Below are 18,912 nucleotides of genomic sequence, written 5' to 3' on the forward strand. Positions count from 1 at the left end.
TTGCTGCTCCCACCGTTACCCCTGAGAACCTACCACATATGTTCAGGATGTAGTTCCTGTAGAAGAAAAATCATTTTCTTCTTCAACCTTCATAGATTCTTAGTTGGAACAGACCCCTGTAACAAGACAGATTTAACAAGAGAAAAGCAGAATTATTGACATGTGTATTTCGTATAATAGGAAGACACCTGGGGAATGAGTAGTTCTCAAAGAGGTGGGTTTGAATTCCAGCTTATATAGCCTCTTCAACAAAGAACAGTAGGTTTCTAGAGAAGTGATAACGTGGAGGAAAAGGACTTTGAGAGTGTATGGGTAGCAGCTTGGGGGAAGGTAAATAACTGGCAGATAACAGCTAGTTAGCAAAGTTTGTTCACATAGCTCGCTCTGGTACCATCTCCAGGCAGAGAAGTGAGAAGCCTCTGAAGCTGTTCACGGTGGTTAAACTTTGTTCTCCCTGGTAAAAGAGAGGGCAGGATACCTTTCTTCTTCGTAAACCCATGTCCTGCTTTTTGGCAGATACAGAGACAGCGGAGAGCGTTCCCGCATCTGCTTCTTAATTGTCTTCAGCTCAATAATCCTTCATATTTTGGGGTGGCCTATTCTGGTCTCCTACATTCCTGATTCTCTTCAAACCCTAGTGAATTAACATCCCCATGCCCTTCTGCTAGTGATGTCACTGTGGCAGGAGAGGGGAAATTAAGAGTGAGGAGTCCTCCAGCAGCCTGACTTCCCTCTTGACTCTCAGTGTGCAGACGAGTTGTTAGGGAGCTCTAAATAGCCTCTTCTGGGGATTGCTGCATTTTACTAGGATCACTGAAAATTGAGGTGGGAGCTTGCCAAGAAAACCTCTCCCAGTTCTGCGTGGGCTACGATCTAAGTAACTGAGGCCAGCGGATGTGGACTGAGCCTAAAGGAATTGGGGTCCTACTCGTCATGGCCAAATTGGAGAGCTGTCTCTTCCAAGCAGCTCTGTTTGGCTCACAGTGAGCTGTGCTCTTTATTCTTTAGCCAGACCATGTGCATTATATCACTAGCACTTTCTTGTGCCGGTGCCACCATATTCTGCAACTATCTAATAGAGGATTTTGTCTTCCACACCAGCTCTGAGGTAGCACTGTTGCTATAGCATCTGACATATACTGAGTGCTTATTTTAGGCAAGGCTCTTTGGTGGCAATGGAAACCCATTCATACCAGTTTGATAAGGAAGTTTCCTATATGCTTTTGGAAACCCGGGGCCTTGGGGATCACCAGAACAGGGGACTGAGGCACTGAAGGTGCTCTCCTGGGCTCCCACATCCCTGGTCCCTCTTTTGGGGGTGGGGGTGGGTGTGCTTTATCTTCTCATTATGCAGATGAACTTGCAAGGTGGTGATTACCTCCCAGTTTCCAGTAGCCCTCTGTGGCTGTCCCAGTCTTTGTGCCTTTCTGATCATCCAGCCACCCAGCTAGAGTTCCACCAAATAGAATGGCACAGTTACTAGGAAGAATTCAACTGGCCAGAATTGGCCTATTTGAGTGAGACCACACCAGTATTAGATCCCTGGCTTAGGAATAGAGTAGCTGCTGTAGTGTCAGGGCTCTACTCCTGCCCAGATGGTTTTGGGGGAGTGGGAAGGTAGGGCAGATCCCTGGGGACCAAAGGGAGCTCTTTTGGGCTGGGCAGACTGCAAAACACATCTCTTAAATTGTTTAAGTATTTGCTAGAGAAAATGATTCATCCTATTTTCCAATTCTAATACTCCGTGTTTTTTTCTTTGTTTTTTGCTTTTTTGAGATAGATTCATGCTTTTGCCACCCAGGCTGGAGTGCAGTGGTACGATCTCGGCTCACTGCAACCTCTGCCTCCTGGGTTCAAGAGATTATCCTTCCTGAGCCTCCCAAGTTAGCTGGGATTACAAGCGCCTACCAACACGTCCAGCTAATTTTTGTATTTTTAGTAGAGGTGGACTTTCACCATGTTGGCCAGGCTGGTCTCGAACTCCTCACCTCAAGTGATCCACCTGCCTTGGCCTCCCAAAGTGCTGGGATTACAGGCGTGAGCCACCACGCCTGGCCATACTCCATGTTTTGATGTGAAAATTTTCCGTGCCTCCTGTCTTTGGTTAAGAATTACCAGGCATTCTAGGGTACATACTGGAGGATGTATATACAGTACATACCGTCAGCTCTCTGGATGATGCCCCTGCCCTGCTCCTCAGCCTTTCTGTGGGGGGTTGGATTCTGCCTGAATTGCATAATGAAGGCTTCCAGAGGGGAGGGCAGCTCTGCAGGTGATGGGACTTGAGGACACTATGTCACCCCTTCCCACTCATTTAGTCTGAAGAACTGCAACTGAGGCAGCCGGAGCCAGGAGTTGCTGCAGGCACAGCTTGGTGAGTGGTGCCGGCTTGCATGGCTCTGTCCAGAGAGTAAAATGATTTGCCTTTCCATTTGTACAGAATGTTGCTGCTTCCCGTTCTTCCTCTATACAAAAGGAAAGGGAAAAGAAATCATTATTCCAAAACAAGACTGAAGAAAGAGAACTAGCGCCATTCAGAGAAGCCAGGTTTCTGGCTGTGCTGTGCTTTACAACTTCATTAGACCCATGTGTTATTTTTGAGTGGCGGGAATAATAGGACTTGCACCTAATCAAGGAAAGGAATTCCAAACAAAAGCTTGGGTGGGGTTTCCTGGGCAGAAGCGTGATATTGTAATAAATGGGAAGCAGGGTTCTGCAGTCCAATCTCTGGTCTGATTACACAAATTATAGCAAAGGGCCTGTTTTCAAAGGAATGTAACACACCCCGCTGAGGCCTCTCTTCAGCGGGTGTGTCTTCATTTCCTCAAGCTCCTTCCTTACCAGCTAATGCCTTCACCAGAAGAACTGAGGGCCCTATGCTGAATAATTAAGATGCCTTCTTTAGGGTCTCTGCCTTGGGGCCATTTTACAGGTGAGTTTACCTTATGCTAAAGTCCTTTAGAGACTCCTGTGGCTAAATTCCCCACCCTTCTCTCACATTACTGAGCAGAAAGCCAATACAGGAGGCTGACCTTCCAGTCACCGTTGCCAGCATTTTCAAGCACTAATGAGCCAAGCACGTTGTATGGGGTGGAGGGGTAGAGGAAGGCATTTAGATGAAAAGTCTGTCTCTCTCTCTCTCTTTTTTTCTTTTTTTTGCAAAAGGGGCACTATCCTTTGTCACTATTCCTGATGACCTGCTGCTGTCCCTGGTCTTCAGATCCCCACCCTGGCCTCCTCTCCTTCCCTTTCCAACTCCCTGGGCTCAGCCAGTTGAGCCACTCACGACCTCTGCCTGCTTCTGGCTCTTGCAGTATCAGGCTCCTTGTCTCCCTTTTTCTTTCCTTTCTTTTCCATCTTCAGATTTTAACATCCTCTCCTCAAGAAAGCTCCCTGTCCTTACCCTTCCTGGACTGCCCCTGAGTCTCTGTTAGATCCCTGGAGCATGCTTTGATCCCTGGGTTCACATTTTGAGCTGTTATCTCACCCAGTATTAAATGATACCTTTGCCTCTTTTTCCTTTTTAACTTATAAGCTCATCAAAGTCCAGAACTGTCCATCTTCAAATTTGTGATATTTATGCCACATAACAGATGTATTTTGATCATAGCCCTATATATGTAGTATTAAAATTTTTTTATACCATTTTGGTTGGTTTTTACCCGTGTATCTTGTTGCCTTGTCTCTGTTTAACTTCAAGATGCAAGGGGCCCAGTAACTGTGTGGCAAGGCATCACTGGGATAGTTGCCTGACACCTGGCGTCCTGGATTATCACCCTCATCTTTGACTGGGGATGTGTTCTGGTTACTGCAGAATCTGAAAGGCAAGATGAAATCATACAGGTGCTGGTGCCTGCCTCCTCCCTGCCTGCCTGACACAGACTCCCTCTGTTCCCTCTGTCACTTCTAGCCTTCCTGAACATCTCCCATTCATTCATTCATTCATTCATTCAAATTTTTATTTCCATAGATTTTTGGGGAACAAGTGGTATTTGGTTACACGAGTAAGTTCTTCAGTGGTGATTTCTGAGATTTTGCTGCACCCATCACCTGAGCAGTATCCACTGAAGCCAAGTTGTAGTTATTTATTCCTCACCCGCTTCCAGCCTTTTCCACTTGAGTCCTCGAAGTCCACTGTATCATTCTTATGCCTTTGCATCTTCATAGCCTAGCTCCCACTTATAAGTAAGAACATATGATGTTTGGTTTTCCATTCTTGAGTTGCTTCATTTAGAATAATAGTCTCCAGTTCCATCTAGGTTGCTGCAAATGCCATTAATTCATTACTTTTTATGGCTGAATAGTATTCTATCAGTCAACAGTTTCTTTATCAACTCGTTGACTGATGGGCATTTGGGCTGGTTTCACGTTTCTGCAATTGTGAACTGTGCTGCTATAAACATGCGTGTGCAAGTATCTTTTTTATATAATGACTTCTTTTCCTGTGTGTAGATACCCAGTAGTGTGATTGCTGGATCAAATGGTAGTTCTACTTTTAGTTCTTTAAGGAAACTCCACACCGTTTTCCATACTGGTTGTACTAGTTTACATTCCCACCAGCAGTGTAGAAGTATTCCCTGTTCACCACATCCTCACTAACTTCACCAACTTCTATTATTTTTTGAGTTTTTGATTTTGGCCATTATTGCAGGAGTAAGGTACTGCCTTCTGGTTTTGTTTTGTTTTGTTTTGTTTTTTTGAGATGGAGTCTTACTCTGTTGCCCAGGCTGGAGTACAGTGGTACAATTTTGGCTCACTGCAGCCTCTGCTTCCTGGGTTCAAGTGATTCTCCTGCCTCAGCTCCTGAGTAGCTGGGATTACAAGTGCGTGCCACCACGCCCAGCTAACTTTTATATTTTTAGTAGAGATGGGGTTTCACCATGTTGGTGAGGCCAGTCTTGAACTCCTGACCTCGTGATCCACCCGCCTTGGCCTCCCAAAGTGCTGGGATTATAGATGTGAGCCAGTGTGCCCAGCTACATCGTGGTTTTGATTTGCATTTCCCTGGTCATTAGTGATGTTGAACATTTTTTCATGTTTCTTGGCCATTGGTATATCTTCTTTTGAGAATTGTCTATTCATGTTCTTAGCCCACTTTTTGATAGGATTGTTTGTTTTCTTCTTGCTAATTGAGTTTGTTGTAGATTCTGGATATTAGTCCTATATCAGATGTATAGATTGTGAAGATTTTCTCCCACTCTGTGGGTTGTCTGTTTGCTCAGGTGACTGTTCTTTTTGGCATGCAAAAGCTCTTTAGTTTAATTAAGTCCCACCTTTTATCTTTGTTTTTATTGCATTTGCTTTTGGGTTCTTGGTCACAAAATCCTTGCCTAAGCCAATGTCTAGAAGGTCTCCCATTCCTGTGTCTGCTGCACATTGCATATGCTGGGCCTGGTGTCTCTCCTGATGGGCACAATGACCTGTCATTCTGCCAGGGTTGGCTTCTCTGGTCTCCTCTGAGAAGCCTTCTGTGATTCCTTCAGCTTCCCCGGCCCTGCCCTGAACTCTATGGGTGAAAGCTCCCAGTGTGCATCACGTTTTATTGTAGTCATTTGTTTATGGGTGTCTCCTCTCACTGGATGGAAGGGGGCCGGGTTCTTAGGCAGGTAGACTTAGCCTTACTCCTTTCGGTATTGCCCAGCATGTAAGCAGGTACCAAGCATGCACTACTAGGTGATCCAGTAAGTTATTTGATAAGGGACATTTTCTTCTTTAAATAATGAGTTTTAAAAAATTCTTAGTGGTGGTATTTTGAGTTTTAGAATTATTGCGCATGTCCTAATATAGTTAAAAGTTTGGGGCTAGGCCGGGTACAATGGCTCACGCCTGTAATCCCAGCATTTTGGGAGGCCGAGGCAGGTGGATCGCCTGAGATTGGGACACCAGCCTGACCAAAATGGAGAAACCCTGTCTCTACTAAAAATACAAAAATCAGCCAGTTGTGGTGGTACATGCCTGTAATTCCAGCTACTCGGAAGGCTGAGGCGGGAGAATCGCTTAAACCCAGGAGGCAGAGGTTGCAGTGAGCCAATATCGTGCCATTGCACTCTAGCCTGGGTGACAAGAGTGAAACTCTTATCTCACAAAGCAAATAAATAAAAAATAAAGTTTGGGGCTTTGCACTGTGCAATTCTGTTTTACAGATGAGGGAAAGGAGACTCAGAATCGTTAGCCTCCTGCCTTGTAGGAGGCCGGATAGTGCCTCAGCCTCAGGCCTTCAGAGTCGTCCTCTGGTGGGCTTCTCCCCAAACAAGATAGAGTCCTGGAGACTTCATGAAAATGTTACGCTGGCAGGACATTTCTGGTGTGCTCCTGGGGTGGAGAGGCTGGACTCCAGGGAATAGGAAGAGCTTTCAGAATTATCTCTGATACAGTCCAGAGCTGACCTTGTCACACGTTGGTAGCAAGACTCATTTCAGTCTGCAAAGTGGGAAGATTTCAGAGACAAATGAGAAAGGAGAGATGAGGTTCTGTGAGCACTACAGAAGGTTGTGCTGAGTAGCCTTGCCCCCGGATTATATACCTTATAGATTTTCTTACAGATTTTACTTTTGTGTTTTTTTTCCTTTGTACATTAATTTTCCTGTGCTGTGTAAGGTACTGCATTTCTGGACCAAGCATACAGGCTCATGCCTGTAATCCCAGCACTTTGGGAGGCTGAGGCGGGTGGATCACTTGAGGCCAGGAGTTCGAGACCAGCCTGGCCAACATGGCAAAAACCCATCTCTACTAAAAATACAAAAATTAGTCAGGCATGGTGTCGGGCGCCTGTACTCTCAGCTACTAGGAAGCTGAGGCAGGAGAATCGCTTGAACCCAGGAGGTGGAGGTTGCAGTGAGCTGAGATTGCACCACTTGACTCCGGCCTGGGCGGCAAAGAGAGGCTCTGTCTCAAAAAAAAAAAAAGGAAACTGCATTCTGCCCACTGACACACACATACTCAGAAATGCTTATAAATATCCCATTGTTGCCTTCATAATTAGCCCAGAGGAGGAGAGATGCATGCAGGAGCTGCTAATTTGTGCTTGTCTGCTTGCTAGAGATTCACCAGCAGCAAACCCAGACAAGCTGTTAATAAGTGTTAAACACCACAGAGTCTGCATGCTGGGTTAAGTCTCAGCCAACACTCAGGGGACAAAAACCTTTCCCTTGTGGTAGCCTCTCTTGATTGCTATGGTGAATAAAGTTCATAAATACCATTTTGAGAAGTATTTACAATATTCTTTTGGTACAGTAAAATTTCATTAGTTTGGGATAATGGAAAGTCATCTAACCTAGAAGATATAGGGACAATTTAAAAACATTACAAGTATATACATAATAAATTGCACTTGACTGACAGATGATATTTCTAAAAGAGGTTTAGGAAATATGATCTGTGACACAAATTTAAGACATTATTGCCGATGGAGAGATTTAGGGGATCTATGGTAATAGATGTTTAAGAGCAGCAATTAACATACCACTTCATAATTAAGTACTCCTGGATTGCTTAAGAGGCACTGCCTGGCAACAGTTGGACCCTTAAATTCCTTACATGGCCCAGTGTTCATTTGAATGAACTTAAAACTTTTTGCTACTCTCATTTTGCTAGTTAAATGCTTTTATCTTCCAGTTGTGGGTCTAGGGTTATCTCACATTATGAATTAGTGTGGTCTACCTGAAGGACATCCATCCTCCTGTGTTTCAAATCAGCAAATATTCGAATGTGTGCAGTGTGCAGCCGTGTTGGTCAGCTTTTAAATAACAAAATGTATTTCCTGCCCTCAGGAAGTTTGCAGTCCACTGTGTAGGATAGACAGAGAAACTCACATGGCATTGTCAGGGGCTGGGCTTTGGAGTTGGATGGCTCTGCTGTTTACTAGCTGTGTGTGTTCTTTTACCTCTTTTTTGGAGTCTCACTCTGTCGCCTAGGCTGGAGTGCAATGGTGCAGTCTCAGCCCTCTGCAACCTCCGACTTCTGGGTTCAAGCAATTTTCCTGCCTCAGCTCCTGAGTAGCTGGGATTACAGGTGCGTGCCACCACACCCAGCTAATTTTTTGTATTTTTAGGAGAGACAGGGTTTCACCATGCTGGCCAGGCTGGTCTCGAACTCCTGACCTCGTGATCTGCCCGCCTCGGCCTCCCAAAGTACTGGGATTACAGGCATGAGCCACCACGCCTGGCCTCTTTAACCTCTTAAGCCTCAGTTTCTTCATCTGTAAAAATGAGGATGATACATTTTAGGGTTATTGTGAGGAAAAGTGAGGTAACTCACGTAAACTCTCAAGCATAAGTGTTCATTGTTTATCTGGTGTCGCTGCTGCTGATACAGTAAAGAAATGACTAAGATAAAGCATGGCAAATGTTCAGTGAGACTAGGTCTGTGCTGTGTCCTGAGAATACACAGGCGTGAACAGATAACTTCTAATCCCCCTGGTGGGGGGGTTGGAGTGGGAGCAAGATCGGCCAATAGCTGGGGAAAAAGTTAGAAGGCTACAGATGAGCAGGACATCAGTACTTCTCAGTTCATTCATTTGGCAAACAGTTTTGGAGATTTATGGTGTGCCAGACACTTCACCAGGCACTGGGATTATAGGAATGAGTCAGAAAAGATTAAAACCCCATTGGAGCCTACATTCCCGTGGGAGAGAGAAGGGAAGCACACACTCGTGTGTGTAAGAACACTGGGGTGTGGGCTATAATATGGGTTCTAGAAATGTGGAGTAATTAAAGATGGCCAGAAAGTAGAGGGGTGTGCATGGGGTATAGGGGAACTGGGTGACGAGGCTTAGGAGGGAAGTACGCACATATTTGGGAAGGCCTTATGAGTGTTTCTGAAAAAACCCCTGGTAGCATTGAGTAGCCACAGGAAGCTTTCCTTTCCTTTTTTTTTTTTTAAGATAGGGTCTTGCTGTGTTGCCCATGTATCTCAAAAAAATAGGCGCTGGAGCTCAGTGGCACAAGAACAGCTCATTGCAGCCTCAAACTCCTGGGCTCAAGGAGATGCTCTCGCTTCAATCTAAGGTCTCGCTATGTTTCCGAGGCTGGTCTCAAACTCCAGGAATCAAGTAGTCTCCCTGCCTCAGCCTTTCAAAGCACTGGGATTATAGACATGAGCCCCTGTGCCCAGCCTACTCTTTTTTTAAAATATATAAATATCTTTCTCTGCTGTCATTGTAAGATTATAACATTTGTTATATAAAATATATAGTGTCTGTATATTTTATATATAGATTACATTTTATATACAGATTATATATATTATATGCTTTACATATAAAGAATTGTATAACTATACTATATAGAGAAAATTCTGTATTCTATATACAGCATATATAGGACAAATATGGAATATATATAGCATATATAGAATATAGAATATACATAGAATACAGAATATTATAGAATATAGAATTTATATAGTGTATATAGTTACACAATTCTTTATATAGAATATATAAATAATTTAGTTATCTGTTTTTTATCCACTTATTATAGAGTAAGCATTTTCTCAGATTCTTATAAACAGTATTTTACTGGCCAAGTAGTATCCAGTCCAGAGTATGAAACATGTTTGACTTAACCAGCTCTTTCTTTTGGATCATTTAGTTGCTTCCAAGACCTTATTAGCATACAGAATGACTGTTTTATCTTTATATGTGAAAGCATTTCTGCATCTGAGATGATTTCTCAATGTTAAATCTGCAACATTGTGATTACCAGTTCAAGGCACTGGACATTTTCGAAGATGTTTGAAGTTTGGGACATCGTGAGAGTACTTCCCTAAAAGATTGCACTGACCAAAAATTTGTGTAAACCTCTCTGTGTCGTGGAGACACCTGGAGGCATGGTGACGGTGGATTTGAGCAGCAAGATGCTGGCAGGAGTAACAGCAGTTAGGAGACAACACCTCTCCCAAGGCGATGGATGGCATTGCTGAGGAAGAATGAGGGGACAAGCCAGGAGCAGTGGCTCACGCCTGTAATCCCATCCCTTTGGGAGGCTGAGGAGGGTGGATCACTTGAGGCTAGGAGTTTGAGCCAGTGTGACAAACATAGCAAAACCCCATATCTACTAAAAATATAAAAATTACCCTGGCGTATTGGCTCGTGCCTGTAATGCCAGCTACTCAGGAGATTGAGGCGGGAGAATCGTTTGAACCTGGGAGGTGGAGGTTGCAGTGAGCTAAGATCATGTTATTGCACTCCAGCCTGGGTGATAGAGTGAAACTCTGTCTTGGGGGGAAAAATGAGGGGACCTTGCTTGAATGTGAAATGCGTAGGCTTGTGGCACATCATGAACTGCAGCCTGGCATGCTGAAGATGATGCTATTTGGTTTAGGACCTCCAGAATTCTCTCTTCCCTTTCCCCCGTAGTCTGTACCTTATAACCATTTGTGTAAATGTCAGTATCCTCTACTGAATTGAGTTCTCTGAGCCTATGACCGCAGATATTAGCATTTTTATGTCCCTAATTATTGTTTAATTAAGGTCTATAAAATGTGGGGTTGAAGGGAAAGGGAGCTGGGCATGGAGTGCGGCTTGGGCAAAGAACGTGGCCCTTGTCCAGTGTGGCTGGGACTGGTGGCGCTGGGCAACAGGAGGGAGCGGCAGAAGGGGAGGGACAGACCTCCCTGACCTGGGTCAGGCAGAGTTGAGCCCCAGCAGGCAGGGGTGGAAGATTTGGCTCTCCATTGTGGCTCTGGTTTCATCACTGAGTGACCTGGGGCAAATCATTGTGCTCTCTATGCTTCATTTTCCTCAGGAGGGTGCCAACAGTGGCAATCTCTTAATTTTCTATGTATTTACTTTCATTGAGACAGTCTCACTCTGTTGCCCAGGATGGAGTGAGGTGGTGTGATTTCGGCTCACAACAACCTCTGCCTCTCGGGTTCAAATGAGTCTTCTGCCTCAGCCTCTCGAGTAGTTGGGACTACAGATACGCGCCACCATGCCTGGCTTATTTTTATATTTTTAGTAGAGACAGGGTTTTACTATGTTGGCCAGGCTGGTCTTGAACTCCTGACTTCATGATCCACCTGCCTCAGCCTCCCAAAGTGCTGGGATTACAGGTGTGAGCCACTGTGCCCAGCTGGCAATGTCTTTAAGTGGAACATTGAACAATGATTTTTAGGTCTATAGGTAAGAGGTACAATTTAAAGAAAAGGCAGGGAGTAATGAAATAAAACTCAGAGAACTCACAGTAGTCCTCTTCAGAATGTTGGAAGCACAGTGCGTGGCCCACGGGGAGTAGTTGGTCTGTGTTAGCAGCGGAGATTGATAATGACAGCCACTCACCTGAGGGTTGTCTTTCTCACTGACCAGCTGGGAATAGTGTGTTTCTTTGGGTGGTCTCTGTCCCTTGACGGATGAAAACACCTTCTCTCTTGACCCTGCCCCTGAGCTTGTCCTTTGGAAAACATCCTTGGCCTGGGCTTTTGGGGCTGGGAACACATTCCCCAGCCCTGCCCTCCTGAGCTCTTCTGTAGCTGCTGGAAGAAGCACTGAAGGATGCCCAGCTTTGCCCTGCCCAGGTCCTTCTGGAATCCCGAGGCTGGATAACCCCAGTGTTAGAGCATGTGTGAGTTTCTGAGGGCTGCTGTAACACATGAGCACAACTGGTGGCTTGTAGCAACAGGAATCTGTCCTCTCCCAGTTCTGGAAGCCGAAAGTCCCAAATCAGTGTGTCGGTCGGGCCATGCTCCCTCCGAAGGCTCTGGGGAGAATCCTTCCTTGCCTCTTTCAGCTGCTGGTGGCTCCATGCCTTCCTCGTCTTGCGTCTGTGTCACGCCACACTATGCCTCTGTCTTCATACAGTCTGCCTATTCTTTGTGTCTTTTCTTCTGTCTCTTCTAAGGTCACTTCTCATTGGATTTGGGACCCACCTGTGTAATCCAGGATGCTTTCATCTCAATATCTCTAATTGCATCTGCAGATATCATTTTCCCAAATAAGGTCACATTCCCAGGTTCCAGGATTTAAGATGTAGATATATCTTTATGGGGGGCCACCATTCAACTCCTACAGGCCAGAAGTGGAGCTGTGCTCTGATGGAGGACCAAAAGGTCTCCTCTGGGCACTCGAGTCACAGACATTTGGCCTGACCTGGCTCTAGAGCCTCTCTTCCCTCTTAGGGGAAGCTGAGAGATTAAGAAAGTTCCCAGCAGAAGGCAGGGGTTAGCCCTGCATTTGGTGCCCAGGATTGTGTGGGTGCTAGGATTGTCTCTCAGACACACTCTGCTACCCAGACTTTTTGGAAGGATGGCACAGCTCACGCGTGAGGTTGGTGCAGTCTGGAGTCAGAAATCTCTCTTGGCTTCTTATGTAAGCAGGCGAACCCAGTGGCAGTAATTATAGCTGTGGTTGGATTTTTGTGGTAAAGGGGAATGGCTGTGGAAAATGGAAGCTGGGTAGCACGTGAGAAAAACTTGTGATTGTGTACGATAGGCACAGCTGAATTTCACTTATGAGAATCGTTTTATAAACACCCCACGTAGGCTAAAGCAAACAGTATAATTCAAATGGGAAGCTATGATTGGTCATTGTGGAGGTCAGGTATAGGTTATATTTCAGGGTTAATAATCAAGCTAACTGACTTTAAAACTACAGTTGAGACCATCCCGGTCAACATGGTGAAACCCTGTCTCTACTAAAAATACAAAAAATTAGCTGGGCACGATGGCACATGCCTGTAATCCCAGCTACTCAGGAGGCTGAGGCAGGAGAATTGCCTGAACCCAGGAGGCGGAGGTTGCGGTGAGCCGAGATCGCGCCATTGCACTCCAGCCTGGGTAACGAGAGCGAAACTCCGTCTCAAAAAAAAAAAAAAAAAAAACCTACAGTTGATGAAGCAGTAGTTTTGTGTGAGTTTCCCCTTTCTGCCTTGTCCCAATCAAAGCTCTGTTCAGTTCTTTGGTGATAACTGTCCTCTCTCTTGCTCCTTCTCTCTCTCTCTTCTCCCTTTGGTTTTCCTTATGCCAGCGCTCCTCCTCTTTCCCCTTCTCAAGACTCTTCAGTGCTGTTGAAAATATTAACAGGATTGCCCTGTTGATGTGAATGTGTTTCCAAAGTAGTTTCAAAGTGGCTCCATCCAAAAGCTTAGGAGGTTTTTAGGGATTGGCCTTTCTAGACCACATTCCCTCTGCCCCACCCACAGGGAGGGTGCCAGGCGGATCCCTGGCTTGGTTCCAAGTGTGTCAACAGCCTGTTGCTTTCTAGTTCAACAGGAGAGCATAATCTTAGGTAAACATGGCCGTTGGAAAAAAGCAAATATTTGCCTTGGCAGTTGCAGTCACTCAAGTGTTTAGCCCCTCTTGTGTTCCTGGGGACAAACTGGGAGCTATACCGGAAGGCATGGCATCAAATCTTACATCTGGTTAAGAAATATTGGTAGGAACAGATAAATCAAGGGCGTTTGGAAGGCCATGCTCTTTCTCCTATCCTCTTTGCCTTTCTCTCTTTTGTCCTGCTCTTTCTCCCTCCTTCCCTCTCTGAACAAGTCAGAATATTCCCTTTTCCCTAATTTTTTGGTTGCTTAAGCTAGTGTTTCTCAACCGTAGCCTGTTGACATTTTGGGCCAGATCATTTTTTGTCGTATGGTGCAGTTCTAACCATCAGAGGATGTTTAGCAGCTACCTTGGCCTCTGCTCACTATGCCAGTAGCACTCGGCGACAGTGGTGGCTACCAAAAATGTCTCCAGACAATGCTGAATGTCTCCTGGGTGGGAAAATTGCCCTTGGTTGAGAACCACTGGCTAAGCCAGTCTTCTCTAAGGTGGTAAGTGTACTACTGGTGGTGTAGTGGAAGAAGCTTCCATGCATGGGCGTGTGTGTGTGTGTGTGTGTGTGTGTGTAGAGAGGAGTGGCAGTTGGGTTCCTTAACCATCACACTTTTTGTTTTTTGGTTTTTTTTTGAGATGGAGTTTTGCTCTTGTTGCCCGGGCTGGAGTGCAGTTGCGTGATCTCAGCTTACCACAACCTCCGCCTCCCAGGTTCAAACTATTCTCCTGCCTCAGCCTCCCTAGTAGATGGTATTACAGGCATGTCTAACCATGCCCAGCTAATTTTTGTATTTTTAGTAGAGACAGGGTTTCTTCATGTTGGTCAGGCTAGTCTCAAACTCCTGACTTCATGTGCTCTGCCCCTCTTGACCTCCCAAAGTGTTGGGATTACAGGCATGAACCACTGGACCTGGCCTACATACTTACTTCTTAAAGATCACTTTTCAACCCAGCTGTAGTCAGGCTGGCCATAATGTGGGTCTCACAGCAGCGAAGGCAGCTGGTGATGATCAATCAACATGATTGGCTGTTCACTTTTCCGGCAGGTCTTAGTTAGCTTCCTTTTCAGGCTTATTGCTATTCTTCCCGTGATTTTAAAATGCAGATGCCAGTTTGCACTGAGTGCTCAGGAGATGGGCCTGACACTTGGCACCTTTTGGTTGCGTTATTCCTCAGCCAGGCAGCAAAGCATGACAGGAGTCTATTGCCCATCACTCCTGTGAGTCAGTCAAACTTACTTCATGTCATCTTGGGGGAAGGTGCTGAACTGTAATGTCAAGGTGACATGCTCTTTGGGTAAATGTAGTTCCTGAACCTTCTCAAGCGTGACTGCACTTTTTACAGCCAGCCAGTCTTGCTTCTTTAGAGAACTTAATAGACTCTATCCCTACGGAACTGTCCAACTACCCTTAAAACATTACGTATTTTAATCATCTTTTAAAACACACTTTCAGAGTTTTGACTTTGTTGTAGTAATGTCATGCTAACACAATTAAGTTAAAAACAAGGTACTTGCCTCCCATTTGCTTTTAGCTTTTTATTGGGAATTTTAAACATGTGCAGGAGTAGAGGGAATGGTAAGCTCCCACGTATCAGCTTATCTTCAATTTTCTTTTCTTTTTTTCTTTTTTTTGGGGTGGGGGTGGATGGAGTCTTGCTCTGTTACCAGGCTGGAGTGCAGTGGCGTGGCGCGATCTTGGCTCACTACAACCTCCACCTCCCAAGTTCAAGGGATTCTCCTGCCTCGGCCTCCCAAGTAGCTGGGACTGCAGGCGCACATCACCACGCCCAACTAATTTTTGTATTTTTAGTAGAGATGGGGTTTTACCACGTTGGCCAGGATGGTCTCGATCTTTTGACCTTGTGATCCGCCCGTCTCGGCCTCCCAAAGTGCTGGGATTATAGGCGTGAGCCACCGTGCCTGGCATTTTCTCCAGTTTTCAATACATGATCCATCTTGTTTTACCTAGAGTCCCCCTTTCTCGATTCACTCAATTATTTTGAAATAAATCCTCAACATCACATCCTTTCATCTGTACCTATTTTAGTATACAACTCTGAAGGGCTCTTTTCTCTAACACAGTTATAATCCCCCCAGATAAACGAGACACCATTACACCTAACCATTCCTCAATATTAAATATTTGTTGTATTTGGTTGATGAATTTCTCACATGTCTTGTGGTCTACCTTATAAGACCTCTTCATGTAATCAAAATCCTCAAGGGCAGGACAGACCTGGAAGTCGTCTTTTGTGTCTGACGTGCTGATATTCGGGGTGCTGAGCTTTATACCTGGCACCTGGCAGGAACATCATAGTTACTTCCTTTTCCTCTAATTCCCTGTTACGCTCTTCCTTCCAGTTCTCTGGCTTGACACTGGGTATAGCACTTTCTTAAGGGAAATGCTCAGCTGGTGGGTGTCTTGATTGCTTGACAGTTCCTCCCCACATGCTTGCCCTTGGATGGGTACTGTCATTACCATCTTTTTTTTTGTAAGTCAGGGTCTTGCTTAGTTGCCCAGGCTAGAGTACAGTGGCATGATCATGACTCACTGTAACCTCGACCTCTTGGGCTCAAGTGATCCTTCCACCTCAGCCTCCTACGTAGCTGGGACCATAGGTGTGTGCCACCAAGCTCAGCTAATTTTTGTTTTTATGTTTTGTAAAGATTGGTTCTTACTCTGTTGCCCAGGCTGGTCTCAAACTCCAGGGCTCAAGCTATCCTCCAGCCTTGGCCTCCCAAAGTGCTGGGATTACAGGCCAGCCTTTTTCCCCCCTTAGATGGAGCCTTTTAGATCTACTCTCTGCCAAACTTTTCTATGCCAATATCTGGCACCAGCCTGAGTTCTGGATGTATGTGAACATGTTGTACTGACACTCGAAGCATTAGAGACTAAATTGAGTCCGGATCGCTGCTTCTTGACACTTTGTTTGCAAGCTACCTTAGCGGCCCCTGTCTTTCCTTGCTGTTGTCCCGGCAGGCCTCTCTGGGGAGGCTGTGCCCCCTCCCACACCCCCACTGACCCTGGGTCTGGAGACGAGATCTGTGGGCACCTGACCCCCGATGTATTTTGGAATCCCATGCTCTGTGCTTGTTCGCCACCTCCTTCTGTTGCGCTCTTCCCTGTCTTGGCCCCATGACTGCTCCCTGCCTTGTGCTGTCCTCTCCTGGCCAAGGCGTGGCTTCACCATGGAGCTGGTGCCCTGCTCATGGGCCTTCCCAGTTCCCACACCTCTCTTCTCATAGCTAGGGGCTCCAGTGCCCCTACAGGCCAACCCATAACAACTCAGCCCCCAAGCTGACCCTTCCTTACCTGTCTGAAAGTCTTCCCCTCTAATCAGCAATTGGTGTTTATAACCACATCCTGAGCTACGTGTGGTTTCCCCAGAAATGTTGCCCCTTCGACACATTCTGTCCACCTTGATCACACCCCTCACTGGCTCTGTGACCTCCCCAGAACCTTCCTGCAGAAACTTCTCCTTGTCCTCTCATTCTGTCAGGCACCCCGTCTCCATTTCCTTCTTTACCTGGCTCCACTGAGAGACCTGTCCTGGAGAACGCAGGCGGCATGGCCTCCTCTGCCCTCCGGCTGGCCCAACCCTTGGATGCGTCATTAGAGATGGGTGCCAGCTCACATGAGGACCTACTACCTGGCTCGGCCCTCTTCCCACATGGCATTCTTCCAGTGAGCACACAGGTTCTTCAGGAAAAAAGCAACTCTTTCCCCCTCCTCTTCAGCCCCTGCTTTTCATAGAGAACCTTCCTCCTCTCTCGGGTGGATGACAGACGTCTTGTGGGGACATGCACCCAGCTTCCCTCCTCTCTCCCTGACCATGCTCCAGCCTGGGGGTGGAAGAACCTGCCCATTTCCCATCTCCTCCAGGGTCTCCTTTCCCCAGGAATCCCCTTCCCTCCCTGGGCCATGGTTTCTCTCTTTCCTTTTGCTCCTTCCCTTCAGTCTACAAGTTGCCCAAATCCCTGATTTTTTTTTTTTTTTTTTTAAACAACAGAAGGAACTCTCCACAGAACCTTGAGAGGGATTCATTATTATTCCTTTCCATGAATGAGGACACAGTGGCTTGGAGGGGAGGTAGCTGCCCAGGCTCCCAACTATCTGATTAAAGTTGGAGGCAGGTCGGGAGCTCAGGCTCCTGATTCCCTGCACATGCCCTCAACTTTGGGTCAAAGGTGGGGAAAAGATGCAGCCCTTCCTGGGAGTCCCATCTTTGGTGCAGGGTTAAGGAAGGAGCCTTGGGACCAAATGAAATGACTGCCAGTGGAAGTCATTTGAGGCCTTAAGCTGCTTAACTCTCAACTCCTTGGTATTTTAGGTACCATCTGTCTTTCCATCTCAATTATGAATTCTCCAGGGACTGTCACCTCATTTTTTTTGTTTGTTTCTTAGGATGCTTTGTGCATAGTTGATGCTTAGTAATGGGCTCTTACTCATCTAGAAATTTTTAGCCTTTATCTTCAACTTGGAGTTTTAAAAAACACGATTAGCCGGGTGCGGTGGCTTAGCCTGTAATTCCAGTGCTTCGGGAGGCTGAGGTGAGAGGATCACTTCACTTGTGGCCAGGAGTTTAAGACCAGCCCAAGGAACCTAGCTAGACCCCACCTCTTCAAAAATTAAATAAGAATTAAAAAATTAGCCAGGCGTGGTGGTGCATGCTTGTAGTTCCAGCTACTTGGGAGACTAAGGAGGGAGGATTGCTTGAGCCCAGGTGTTTGAGGTTACAGTGGGCTGTATCGTACTACTGAACTCCAGCCTGGGCAACAGGGCGAGACCCTGTCTCAAAAAATAAAAATTATTTCCTTGTGTGTACATAATGAGCATAATGAATACTTGATGTTTTTGCTTACTGAAGTATGGTCATTCCAGACTTGAATTTTAGTTTGTATAAATTTTTACATTTCTGAAATCAGGACCCATAGACACTGTATTATATGTCACAGTGTGCTTTATAATTCATGGCATTTTATAATTGAAGAAATTTGGCATTTTAGTTGTACGCATAAAAATATAAGTGTTACAGATCCTAATCCTAGCTTTTTTCCGTCTAAAAATACAGAATCTCAGCTCACTTTCTCTGTTTATCTTGCCACTCCCTACCTCCTACAAATGTAGAGGGAGAGTGCCAAAAAAATGGAAATTCGGGTGGGTTGACTTAGATGAGTGCTTCTGAAATCATCTGAATCATCTGAAAGCTTAATATCTGTTTCAGGGCTGGGCACAGTGGCTCATGCCTGTAATTCCAGCACTTTGGGAGGCTCAAGTGAGCAGATCTCTTGAGCCCAGGAGTTCAAGACTAGCCTGGGCAACATGATGAAACATCATCTCTACCAAAAATTAAAAAATTGGTCCAGAGTGGTGGCATGTGCCAGTAGTCCCAGCTATTTGGGAGTCTGAGGTGGGAGGATTGCTTGAGCCTGGGAGGTTGAGCCTGTAGTGAGCTGAGATTGTGCCACTGCACTTTCTCATAAGTGACATAACAAGACCCTATCTCAAAAAAAAAAAAAAAATTCTTTTCAGCTGATAAACTTTTGCAGAATTCAATTAAAAAAACCCATAAAATATGAGCACATTTTAAAAACTCAGAATCAGTATAAATCACTTTGTCCAATTGCTATATAGAATTTTCTAAGTGTTT

At 45.6% G+C, this 18,912-nt stretch overlaps 1 protein-coding gene across 7 annotated transcripts in view; it reads left to right on the forward strand.

Annotated features, from left to right (window-relative positions):
* TLN2 (talin 2) overlaps positions 1-18,912 on the forward strand; it is a 464,397-nt gene that overhangs the window by 170,122 nt on the left and 275,363 nt on the right. The window contains exon 1 of one of the 7 annotated variants that reach the window (XM_012443142.2): positions 2,875-2,932. The exons of the other annotated variants lie outside the window; for them this stretch is intronic. The gene's annotated coding sequence lies outside the window, so the exon portion shown is untranslated. Of the gene's footprint in view, positions 1-2,874; positions 2,933-18,912 lie in introns of those variants that run through there. 7 annotated transcript variants of the gene reach the window in all.

Source organism: Aotus nancymaae, unplaced genomic scaffold, assembly GCF_030222135.1.
Source record: "Aotus nancymaae isolate 86718 unplaced genomic scaffold, 86718_ANA_hifiasm-v0.15.2.pri h1tg000041l, whole genome shotgun sequence".
Classification (NCBI taxonomy): domain Eukaryota; kingdom Metazoa; phylum Chordata; class Mammalia; order Primates; family Aotidae; genus Aotus; species Aotus nancymaae.